We start from the raw sequence: 13,458 nt of genomic DNA, 5'->3' as shown, positions 1-13,458 counted from the left end.
TCTAGTTTGTTTGATATTAGTATAGCCACTCCATCTCTCTTTTGGCAACTATTTGTGTGGAATATCCTTCCTGTCCTTTCACTTTTAATCAATTTATGTCTTTGGATCTAAAGTGAGTCTTTTATGACAGCATATGGATCATCTTTCTTTTACCCATTCTCCCAATCTTTGCCTTTTAGTCAGAGGTGAATCTATTTCCATATAAAGTAATTACTGATAAGGGACTACTCATGCCATTTTGCTATTTATTTTATGCATGTGATGTCCCTTATGCTTCTAAATTTCTCTATTACTGCATTCAAATAGATTTTTCCCAGTAAACAATCTTGGTTCCCTTTTCCTTTCTTTTTTTATATATTATTTAGTATTTTTCCTTAGTGATTACTCAGGGGTTACAATTATATCTGAAACTTTCTAACATTCAAGTGTGAATTAACATCAATTTAGTTTCAATAGTATACAAAGACGCTGTTCCTTTTCAGCTCTATTTCCCCTTTATGTTGTTGTTGTCATGGCAAATTACATCTTTATACATTGTATGCCCATTAACATATGTTTATAATTATTGCTTTATGTATGTTTTTTAACTCATATAGAAAATATAAAAATATTAACTTTTTTTTTTTTTTTTTTTTGTATTTTTCTGAAGCTGGAAATGGGGAGAGACAGTCAGACAGACTCCCACATGCACCCGACCGGGATCCACCCGGCACGCCCACCAGGGGGCAACGCTCTGCCCACCAGGGGGCGATGCTCTGCCCCTCCGGGGCGTCGCCCTGTCGCGACCAGAGCCATTCTAGCGCCTGGGGCAGAGGCCAAGGAGCCATCCCCAGCGCCCGGGCCATCTTTGCTCCAATGGAGCCTCGGCTGCGGGAGGGGAAGAGAGAGACAGAGAGGAAGGAGAGGGGGAGGGGTGGAGAAGCAGATGGGTGCTTCTCCTGTGTGCCCTGGCCGGGAATCGAACCCAGGACTTCTGCACGTCAGGCCGACGCTCTACCACTGAGCCAACTGGCCAGGGCCTAAAAATATTAACTTTTAAAGTGCACTTTTGTTGTTTTAGATTTTATTCATTGATTTTTAGAGGGGGGAGAGACAGAGACAGGGAGAAAGAGGAGGGAGAAGCAGGAAGCATCAACTGATAGTAGTTGCTTCCTATATGTGCCTTGACTGGTCCAGGGATTTGAACCAGTGACCTCACAATTCCAGGTTGACGCTTTATTCACTGCACCACTACAGGGCAGGCAAAAAATATTAACTTTTAATATTCACTTATGTAGCTACCTTTACCATTGTTCTATATTTTTTTATATGGCTTTGAGTTACTTTTTTCTTAATATGTTTTTAAAATTTATTGATTTTGAGAGAGAGAGAGAGAAACAGGAAGAGAGAGAGATGCATCAATTCTTAGTTGTTTTACTTTAGTTGTTCATTGATTGCTTCTTGTATGTGCCTTGACAGAGTTGCTCAAGCCAGTGACCCTGGGCTTTAAGCCAACAAACTTTGGGCTCAAACCAGAGACCTTGGGATCATGTTGATGATCCCAGACTCAAGCCCACAACCCCGCCTTTAAATACTTTCAGCAAAAGCCTCTCAGGGCCTGACCAGGCAGTGGCGCAGTGGATAGAGTGTCGGACTGGGACGTAGAGGACCCAGGTTTGAGACTCTGAGGTCGCCAGCTTGAGCGCGGGCTCATCTGGTTTGAGCAAAGCTCACCAGCTTGAGTCCAAGTTCACTGGCTCAAGCAAGGGGTCGCTCGGTCTGCTGTAGTCCCCCCCCCCCCCCCCCCCCCCCCCGTCAAGGCACACATGAGAAATCAGTCAATGAACAACTAAGGAGCTGCAACAAAGCACCAGGAGTGCAGCTGCCATCTTCATGACTGCCACAAATCTGGGGAGTGAGGAATGGTGGGTAAATTATTTAAGATGCTGCTACAGCATACTCTTAGTACAATCCAGTAGTTTCTTTCCTCTGTAAGCTTTCCTCTAGTTGTTTTAAGTTTTTGATTGGATTCTAGAGTTTTGCAAAAGTTGATTCTGACAGTTTTTGCAAGGATTTCAGTTGTTTTTGTGGAGTTCTCTATGGGGTTCTGTACCCTGCCATTTTTAGTGATATCAGTCTTGAATTCAAAATTTTAATCTATATTGCATTTAGTACTAAATATTAATATTTAAGGTTTAGCATATTTAGTTAAGATGAAGAAATACAATAAATCAAGCAGAAGAGGCTCAGTTCAATGTTCCTCTGTAGAAAAGTGTGCAATGATTACCATTTCAATCAATAGGAAAGGCTGGGCTCTTTTTTTCAGTTTAATCCTTTGCCTGGCTTACCAAAGCCACTCTTGTTTGTGTGAAGCCTCTATTGACTCTCCAAATTGAAATCCCAAAATTGTTCAGAACTACAGAGAAAGAATTTTTCTTCTCAGTTTTATTCTCAAAATGAGGTGTGGGAGAGGCTAGGTAATTATAGCACCTGCTTGGTTCACTGAGTATGGACTTGGACCATAGAGTCTAGCTAGAGGAGGTAATAGCAGAGTTGCTGGCTCCAGAGATCTGCTTGAGAGTAAAAGGATTGGATTATGGAAATCATTGGGATTTGTGACCTAACTGGCCTCCTCCTATTTTTAAATTTTAATTTAATTTTATTTATACAATTTGCTATTTATTGTGACCCTTAGCCTCAGGGGTAGCCCGAGTTCCATTTTAGGCAATATGATAAACCATTTATCTTGGAAAACCTACCATTATAAGATATAGTACCTAGAAATGCCAGTTAAGAGATAACACACATCCTTTGTAATGCATAACTGAGTCCTCAGGAAAGTAAAGAGAAATTGCAAAGTCAAAAAAAGAATATAGAACTGAAAAGTAGTGAGGTTGGCTAGAGTTGCTAAGACAGTGGTTGCACTAAGAACTTTTGTACATCTCAGGAAAACCTAGATTTAACAATCCTTAGATCCACACAGAGTAAGAAGATGGGTCTGAGACCCTTGAATAAAGCTGAGGTATTTGAAGTTACATCCTCAGTGAAGAAGTGGTAAAGAGAGATAACAAAGAATCTTAACTATTTTGATATGGGGGTCTGAGTAAAAAAATAAGTGTAAGCATCTCCCTAGAGCCACGGTTGACAAACTCATTAGTCAACAGATCCAAATATCAACAGTGCAATGATTGAAATTTCTTTTGAGAGCCAAATTTTTTAAACTTAAACTATATAGATAAGTACATTGTTATTAACTTAATTAGGGTACTCCTAAGCTGGCCTTTGAGCCACACTCAAGGGGCCAAAGAGCCGCATGTGGCTTGTGAGCCACAGTTTGCCAACCACTGTCCTAGAGAATTTTTAACCACAACCTTACCTTTATATAAGGTTAAGCTTAAAATTTATAATCCCTCTATGATCTAGAGCAGTGGCAGTCAACCTGGTCTCTACCGCCCACTAGTGGGCGTTCCAGCTTTCATGGTGGGCGGTAGCGGAGCAACCAAAGTATAAATAAAAAGATAGATTTAACGATAGTAAGTTGTTTTATAAAAATTTATTCTGCCAAACTTAGCGAAAATCTAACATAAAGTACTTGGTAAGTAATTATTATTATATGCTTTCACTTACTGTAACTCTGCTTTATAAATTTTAATAAAGTAAAGTTACTTCCCTACTTTATAAATCACCATTACTGTGGAACTGGTGGGTGGTTAGAAAATTTTACTACTAACAGAAATACAAAAGTGGGCGGTAGGTATAAAAAGGTTGACTACCCCTGATCTAGAAACTTAAAACCAATAAAACTGACAAAATGGTGGAGGGTGGGTAGTAACTTTTATCTCCAAGAAGTAAATACAGAGATTCCAAGATGGCAGCAGAGCAGGCAGATGCACAGACTGCCACCTCCTGTGACCAAACTGTATTACAAATTAATTTAAGAACAATCATTGTGAAAAACCAACTTTGGACTAAAAGAACAGGACTTGAAAACCAAGGAGAACAGAAAAAAGCACACTGAGCCTGGTAGGGAGTGTGGGGGCTCCCCCACTCCTAGAAACTAGGGGAGGCTGAGGCTGAGGGTCCAGAGAGTTTCTCATTGTGGGGAGAGAGACCCTGAGAGGCAGGGTTCCTTAGTACCAGGACCAGAGCCCCAGCCTAGAAACACAGGGACTGGAGGAGACAGCCTGAAAGCATTGAGTGAGGAGAAGAGCGGGAGTTCTGTCTGTGGGAAGCGGCTGGTGAAAGAAGTTGCAGCCTTAAAGGGCCAGTGCAGAAAATATTGCTCAAAGCCACTTGCCTGGGGCTCTGGGGGCGAGGGGGGCTAGAGGACTGGTCTTGCATGAGGAGAGTGGGGAAATCGAGGCACGGGGACATAAATGGTGACAGGGAGAAGAATACCTGAGCTGAGTCATTCTCTAGTGCCAAGGCATCTATAGCTGGGGAAGAGGTTGCTTCCTCTGTCCAGCATAAGCCTAGCATGGAACCAGTTGATCCACCTCCAAAGAGTTCTCCAGATCCAATCAGCATGAAAGATTGTTTAGAAAGGAGAAAGTAAAGGGGAGGGGCAGTGACTCAGGTTTCTGGGGAGATCTGAGCCACACCTCCCCCTTCTGATATGGAGAACATGCCATGCCCCTGGAGGGTCACTGGGAAAACCACACCTTCTGGTTCTCAGAGGTCACACCCACCGTATTCCTGGATAGAGTTTCAACCGGGGCCAAAGAACAAGAAATGCCCACTTCTCCCCTCCTAAACACAGAAGCTCCCTGCTGGGCTTAGCAAACAAACAGCAGGGAAATTAAGACTTTTAAGTGGCTCTACTAGTTAAGGAGAATTAAAACCCGGGCAACTAGCAGAAGCTGAGGGATAAAGTCCTGGAGGAGAAGCCGCATTTCATAAACCAACCTCAGACTCACAACTATAACAAGCTTGCAAATTGCACACAGGAAAAATGGGAAGACAGAGGAATGTAAACCATATGAATCAACAAGATAAATCCCCATAAAAAGAACTGAATGAGATAGAAGTAACCAAATTACTGGATGCAGAGTTTAAAATGATTGTTAGGATGCTTAAGGATCTCAGAGCTACAATGGATGGATTGCAAGCATCAAAAAGGACACTAAAATCATAAAAAAATTAATCAGAAATGGCAATTACAATATCAGAAATGAAGACTACACTAGATGAAGCAGAGGATTGAATCAGTGAATTAGAGGACAAGATAAATAGAAACACAGAAACAGAGCAGCAAAAAGAAAAGAGGCTCAAAAAGTCTGAGGAAACTATAAGAGAACTATGTGACAATGTGAAGAGAAACAACATCTGCATCATAGGGGTTCCTGAAGGAGAAGAGAAAGAACAAGGCATAGAGAACCTGTTTGAAGAAATCATAGCTGAAAACTTTTCTAAATTAATGAAGGCAAAAGTCACACAAGTTCGAGAAGCACAGAGAGTCCTGGTAAAGAAAAACCCAATGAGGTCTACATCAAGACACATCATAATTAAAATACTAAAGTTAAGAGATAAAGAAAAAATACTAAAAGCAGCAAGAGAAAAAAAGTTAACTACCTATAGAGGAGCCCCCATAAGGACGACATCCTACTTTTCAACAGAAACACTTGAGGCCAGAAGGAAATGGTAAGAATTATTCAAAGTATTGCAAAACAAAAGCCTACAACCAAGACTTCTTTATCCAGCAAGATTATTGTTTAAAATTGAAGGAGAAATAAAAGGCTTCCCAGACCAAACAAACAAACAAACAAAACCCTCAAGGAATTCATTACAACCAAACCAGTACTGCAGGAGATGATAAGGGGATTGCTATAAAAAGAGCAAAGGAAAAAAGAAATCGAGAAAAAGAGGGTTATAGATTTAAAGAATAAAATGACAATAAACAACTACATATCAATAATAACCTTAAATGTAAATGGATTAAATGCTCCAATCAAAAGACAGGGTAGCGGCCCTGGCCAGTTGGCTCAGTGGTAGAGTGTCAGCCTGGCGTGCAGAAGTCCTGGGTTCGATTCCCGGCCAGGGCACACAGGAGAAATGCCCATCTGCTTCTCCACCCCTCCCCCTCTCCTCCTCTCTGTCTCTCTCTTCCCTTCCCGCAGCGAGGCTCCATTGGAGCAAAGATGGCCCGGGCGCTGGGGATGGCTCCTTGGCCTCTGCCCCAGGCGCTAGAGTGGCTCTGGTCGTGACAGGGCGACGCCCCGGAGGGGCAGAGCATCGCCCCCCTGGTGGGCAGAGCGTTGCCCCCTGGTGGGCGTGCCGGGTGGATCCCGGTCGGGCGCATGCAGGAGTCTGTCTGACTGTCTCTCCCCATTTCCAGCTTCAGAAAAATACAAAAAAAAAAGACATAGGATAGCTGCATGGAAGAAAACAGGACCTGTACATATGCTGTCTACAAGAGACCCACCTCAGGACAAAAGATACACATTGACTGAGAGTAAAGAAATGGAAAAAAATATTTCATGCAAACGGAAAGGAAAAACTAGGGTAGCAATACTAATATCTGACAAAATAAACTTTAAAACAAAGGCTATAGTAAGAGATAAAGAAGGTCACTACATAATGATAAAAGGAGTGTTACACAGGAAGATATAACCATTATAAATATATATGCACCAAATATAGGAGCACCTAAATATATAAAATAGATTTTGATGGACAAAAAGGGCAAGATCAACAGCAATAGTAGGAGATTTTAGTATCCCACTAATATCAATGGATAGAACCTCCAGACAGAAAATTAACAAAGAAACAGCAGCCTTAAATGACACACTAGAGCAACTGGATTTATTTATTTATTTATTTTTTCATTTTTCCGAAGCTGGAAACGAGGAGGCAGTCAGACAGACTCCCGCATGCACCCAACCGAGATCCGCCCGGCATGCCCACCAGGGGGCGATGCTCTGCCCCTCTGGGGCGTCGCTCTGTTGCATCCAGAGCCATCCTAGCGCCTGAGGCAGAGGCCACAGAGCCATCCTCAGCGCCCGGGCAAACTTTGCTCCAATGGAGCCTTGGCTGTGGGAGAGGAAGAGAGAGACAGAGAGGAAGGAGAGGAGGAGGGGTGGAGAAGCAGATGGGCGCTTCTCCTGTGTGCCCTGGCCAGGAATCGAACCTGGGACTCCTGCACGCCAAGCCGATGCTCTAACACTGAGCCAACAGGCCAGGGCAGATCAACTGGATTTAATAGATATCTTCAGAACCTTTCACCCTAAAGTAGCAGGATATACATTCTTTTTAAGTGCTCACAGTACATTCTCTAGTATAGACCACATGTTAGGCCACAAAACAAGTCTTAATAAATTTAAGAAGATTGAAATCATATCAAGCACCTTATCTGATCACAACGGCATAAAACTAGAAATCAACTACAATAGAAAAACTGAAAAACATTCAAACATTTGGAGACTAAATAGGATGCTATTAAATAATGAATGGGTTAACAATGAGATCAAGGAAGAAATCAAAAACTTCCTTGAAACAAATGAAAATGAACATACAACAACTCAAAATTTATGAGACACAGCAAAAGCAGTCCTGAGAGGGAAGTTCATAGCATTACAAGCACACCTTAAGAAACAAGAAAAAGTTCAAAGTAACAACTTAAGCCTGCACCTAAAAGAACTAGAAAAAAAACATCAAGTAAAGCCCAGAGGAAGTAGAAGGAAGGAAATAATAAAGATCAGAGAAGGAATAAATGACATAGAGGCAAAAAAAAACCCCACAAAAGAAAACAAACCAGTACAGAAGATCAGTGAAACCAAGAGCTGGTTCATTGAAAAGGTAAACAAAATTGATGAACCTTTAACCAGACTCACCAAAAAGAAAAGAGAGAGAGCTCAAATAAATAAAATTAGAAATGAGACTGGAGAAGTAACAACTGACCATAGTAGAAATTCAAAGGATTGTAAGAAAAAAAATACTATGAAGAATTGTATGCCCTAAAATGGGACAACCTAGATGAAATGGATAAATTCCTTGAAAAATATAATCATTCAAAAATCAATCTGGAAGAATCAGAAAACCTAAACAGACCAATTACAACAAAGAGATTGAAACAGTTATCAAAAAACTCCCAACAAACAGAAGTCCTGGACCTGATGGCTTCACAGGCGAATTTTACCAAATATTCAAAGAAGAACTAACTCCTATCCTTCTCAAGCTATTTCAAGAAATTCAAGAGGAGGGAAAACTTCCAAACTCCTTTTATGAGGCAAACATAATACTCATTCTAAAATCAGGTAAAGACACTACAAAGAAAGAAAACTATAGGCCAATATCTCTGATGAACTTAAATGCTAAAATTCTCAACAAAATATTAGCAAATTGGATCCAGCAATATATGAAAAAAAATCATACATCATGATCAAGTGTGACTTATTCTGGGGAGGCAAGGCTGGTACAATATTCTCAAATCAATCAACATGATTTATCACATAAACAAAAGGAAGGATAAAACCACATGATAATATCAATAGATGCAGAAAAAGCACTGATAAAATCCAGTACCCATTTATGATCAATACTCTCAGCAAAGTGGAAATACAGGGAACATATCTCAACATGATAAAGGCCATCTATGACAAACCCACAGCCAACATCATATTGAATGGACAAAAAATTAAAAGTAATTCCCTTAAGAACAGGAACAAGGCAGGGGTGCCCCCTTTCACCACTCTTATTCAATATAGTTCTGGAAGTCCTAGCCACAGCAATCAGACAAGAAGAAGAAATAATAGGCATCCAAGTTGGAAAAGAAGTAAAATGTTCATTATTTGCTGATGACTTGATACTGTACATAGAAAACCCTAAAGTTCCAGTCAAAAAACTACTGGAACTGATAAATGAATTCAGCAAGGTGTTAGGATATAAAATCAATATTCAGAAATCAGTGGCATTTATATACATCAACAATGAACTCTCAGAAAGAGAAATTAAGGAAACAATCCCCTCACTATTACAACCAAAAAAATAAAGTACCTAAGTAAATTTAACCAAGGAGATTAAAGACCTGTACTCAGAAAACTATAAAATATTAATAAAAGAAATCAAGGAAGATACAAACATACCATGTTCATGGATAGGAAGAATAAATATCATTAAAATATCTATACTACCCAAAGCAATATATAAATTCAATGCAATTCCTATTAAATTGTCAATGTCATACTTCAAAAATATAGGACAAATATTCCAAAAATTTATATGGAACCAAAAAAGAACATGAATAGCCTCAGCAATCTTGAAAAAGAAAAATAAAGCAGGGGTTATCACACTTCCTGATATCAAGTTATACCACAAGGCCATTGTACTCAGAACAGCTTGGTACTGGCATAAGAACAGGCATACAGATCAATGGAACAGAATAGAGAACCCAGAAATAAACCCACACCTTTATGGTCAATTGATATTTGACAAAGGAGGTAAGAGCATACAATGGAGTAAAAGACAGTCTCTTTAACAAATGGTGCTGGGAAAATTGGACAAATACATGCAAAAAAAATGAAACTAGACCACCAACTTACACCATTCACAAAAATAAACTCAAAATAGGTAAAAGACTTGAATGTAAGTCATGAAACCATGATCATCTTAGAAGAAAACATAGGTAGTAAACTCTCTGACATCTCTTGCAGCAATATATTTGCTAATTTAACTCCACGGGCGAGTGAAATAAAGGACAGGATGGACAAATGGGACTATATCAAACTAAAAAGTTTTTGCACAGCAAAAGACAACATGAACAAAATAAAAAGACAACATACACAATGGAAGAACATATTTGCCAACATGTCTGATAAGGGGATTAATAACCAAAACTACAAAGAACTTTGTAAAGCTCAACACCAGGAAAGTAAACAATCCAATAAAAAAATGGACAAAAGATCTGAATAGACACTTCTCCAAAGAGGACATACAGATGGCCAATGGGCATATGAAAAAATGTTCAACATCACTAATCATTAGAGAAATACAAATTAAAATCACAATGAGATACCACCTCACACCTGTCAGAATGGCGCTCATTAACAAAACAACACATAACAAGTGCTGGTGAGGGTGTGGAGAAAAAGGAACCATCCTGTACTGCTGGTGGGACTGCAGACTGGTACAGCCACTGTGGAAAACAATATGAAGATTCCTCAAAAAATTAAAAATCGAACTGCCTTTTGACCCAGTTATCCCACTTCTAGGAATATATACTAAGAATAATAAATCACTGATTCAAAAGAAGAAATGCACTCCCATGTTTATTGCAGCATTGTTTACAATAGTCAAGATCTGGAAACAGTTCAAGTGTCCATCAGTAGACGAGTGGATTAAAAAGCTGTGGTACATAGACACAATGGAATACTATGCGGCCATGAAAAAGAAGAAAATCTTACCCTTTGCGACAACATGGATGAACCTGGAGTCTATTTTGTTAAGCAAAATAAGCCAGGCAGAGAAAGAAAAATATCATATCATATGACTTCACTCATATGAGGAATCCCATGAACAATGTGAACTGAGGAACAGAAGAGAGGCAGAGAAGGGGTCAAAGAGTCCAGAGGGAAAGCGGGCAGAGGGAAAGGGGATGAGAGGAGGAGATCAAAGAAAGAAAGGACATTAGTGAAAGTGTATACACATAACACAGAGAGAAAGAGGGCAGGATAGTAAATCATGGAGGGAAGAGGGGAAGGCAGTGGGGGGAGAGGCCAAAAGGGGTATCAAGGAGAACATGGGCGGGGAGGGAAGGAGATATATTCAGGGGTACACTGGTATCTATGTAAACACAACAAATTAAAGTCAATAAAAAAGGAAGTAAATACAAATATTCCCAGGAGGAATACATCTTTAATCTAGGCAAAATATAAAATAGAAGTGATTTATAAACTGAATTACACTAAAATTAAAAAGTTCTATTCATGGGAAGACACTATAATGGGAATGAAAAGACAAGCTATCTACTGAGAGATGGGAGAAGATATTTATAACACAAATAACCAAAATAAGACTAGTGTCTGGAATGTATAGAGATCTACTCTGAATCATTAAGAAAAAAACTCATTAGAAAGATGAACAAAAGGCTTAAACAGATATTTCTTAACAAAAGATTCACAAATATATCTTAAAAATCTTCAATCACATGAGTAATCACAGAAATGCAAATGAAAGCTTATTGAGATACCATTACACATCTGCTTGTTGAACAAAAAATTAGAAAATTTTATAATAATTAGTGTTCTTTGTGGAGCAACTAAAATTCTCATCTTCTGCTAGTGAAGTATAAATTGGTACGTTTTTTTTGGCAAACAGTTTGGTATTATTTATTAAAGGGGAAGAGGACATATCCCATGATCTGACAAGTCTATTTCTAGGTATTAATCCTAGACAGACTCTTATATGTGTTCACAAGGAGATACATACAGGAATGTTATTAAAAGCATTGTGTGTAATGGTCATAAAAACTGAAACAAATGTTCATGTACAATAGACTGGATATATACATTATGGTATAGTCACATAATGAAAAGCCATATATGATTGAAAAGGAATAGCTGCATGGGTTCTCCATGGATTAATCTTTTAACCAATATTAAGAGAAACAAGTCACAAAAATACCTACAGCATTTTTCCACTTATGTACAAAGTTCAAAACCGAAAACATGCTAAACTCTATATTGTTTAGGGAACAATTGTTCTTGGTAAAATAATAAAGAAAAGTATAGGACTGTTTAACTCAAAAGACAGAATATTTGCTATCTATGAATAGAAGGGGAGACACGTGCAATTGGGAAGGACATACAGGGAGGTCATCTAAGGTATTGGAAGTTAGTGTTTTATACTTTAACCTGGGTGGTAATTATAAAGTATTGTTTTGTTATTACTTTTAAAAATGTCTATAAATGTTTTATACACTCTTATGTGTATGTATTATATCTCACAGTAAAAATATAATATGAGAATACAGCTTTACACTAATACATTTATAAACTGAGGCAAAATATATTTCTAGAAAAATATAAATGACCATAATTGTCTCAGGAAAATATAGAAAATCTAAATAAACCTATAACTATTCAAAAAGTAAATCAGTACTTCTAAGTAAAACAAAATTAAAAACAAAACATCAATCCTAGAAGTTTTGCTGGTAAATTCTTTCTTTTAAGCAACAGATAATTCGTTTTTTACACAAACGCAGAGGAGAGAAAAAGAAGACACACTCTCCAAGTAATTTTATGTAACTAGTTTAACTTAGATAAGAAAACCACACAAGGATAGTTTAAGAAAATAAAAAGCCATCTCACTTCAGAACATAGAGGTTAAATCCTAAATAAAAAATGACCAAACCTGCCTGACCAGGCGGTGGTGCAGTGGATAGAGCGTCGGAGTGGGATGCCGAGGACCCAGGTTTGAGACCCCGAGGTCACCAGATTGAGCGCGGGCTCATCTGGTTCAAGCAAATGCTCACCAGCTTGGACCCAAGGTCACTGGCTCAAGCAAGGGGTTACTCCGTCTGCTGAGGGCCCGCGGTCAAGACACATATGAGAAAGCAGTCAATGAACAACTAAGGTGTCGCAATGCGCAACAAAAAACTGATTGATGCTTCTCATCTCTCTCCATTCCTGTCTGTCTGTCCCTGTCTATCCCTCTCTCTGACTCTCTCTCACTCTCTCTCTGTCTCTGTAAAAAAAAAAAAGATCAAACCTGCCTGACCCTGTGGTGGCGCAGTGGAGAGCATTGACCTGGAACACTGAGGTCACAGGTTTGAAGTCCTGGGCTTGCCTGGTCAAGGTACATAGGAGAAGCAACTGCTACAAGTTGATGCTTCCCACTCCTTCCCCGTTGCCCCCTTCTATCTCTCTCTTCTAAAATCAATAAATGAAATCTTAAAAATTTTTTTAAAATTACCAAACCAAATTCAACAATACATAAATAAGATAATATATCATGATCAAGATGGATTAACACCTGGAAAGCAAGGTTGTTTTAACACTAAATAACCTAGAAAAGCCCTTGCACATATGTACCGGGAAACATGTGGATGAATGTTCATAGTAGCATTAGTTATATGGCAAAACACCAAAGCAATCCAATTAGCTATTAATAGTAAATGGAGAAATACATTTTCATCAGTAAAATATTTATATTATATAATGAAAATGAGTGGACTTCAGTTATGTGCATCAACATGGATTAAACCTCAAAGATCATGCTGATGCATTTACTGAAGGCATAGTTACAGCACGTCACCCCCATATACAAAAATAATAATTCATATTATTGAGATGTAATGAGCTCTACTTTTACCTGAGAAAGCAAAGATGGGTGGGTAGAGGAAAGTTAATATAAACATTACCTTAGGAGCAGGTTACCAATTCCTAGCCCTGCACTAGGCTATTTATCATGATGATATAAATATCATGGTTGTATTCAATTGCAAAAAAAAAAAAAGGCATGCTGAGCAACACACAAATACATAAA

At 38.8% G+C, this 13,458-nt stretch overlaps 1 non-coding gene across 1 annotated transcript; it reads right to left on the bottom strand.

Annotated features, from left to right (window-relative positions):
• Nucleotides 1-943: 943 nt before the first annotated feature.
• On the bottom strand, nucleotides 944-1,019 carry TRNAV-GAC (transfer RNA valine (anticodon GAC)). Its single transcript has one exon. It is a non-coding gene; the product is annotated as a tRNA-Val (tRNA).
• Between the last annotated feature and the right edge of the window lie 12,439 nt (nucleotides 1,020-13,458).

Source organism: Saccopteryx leptura, chromosome 6 (assembly GCF_036850995.1).
Source record: "Saccopteryx leptura isolate mSacLep1 chromosome 6, mSacLep1_pri_phased_curated, whole genome shotgun sequence".
Lineage (NCBI taxonomy): Eukaryota > Metazoa > Chordata > Mammalia > Chiroptera > Emballonuridae > Saccopteryx > Saccopteryx leptura.
The sequence above is the reverse complement of the archived record's forward strand: the minus strand, read 5'-3'. Positions and strand labels throughout refer to the sequence as shown.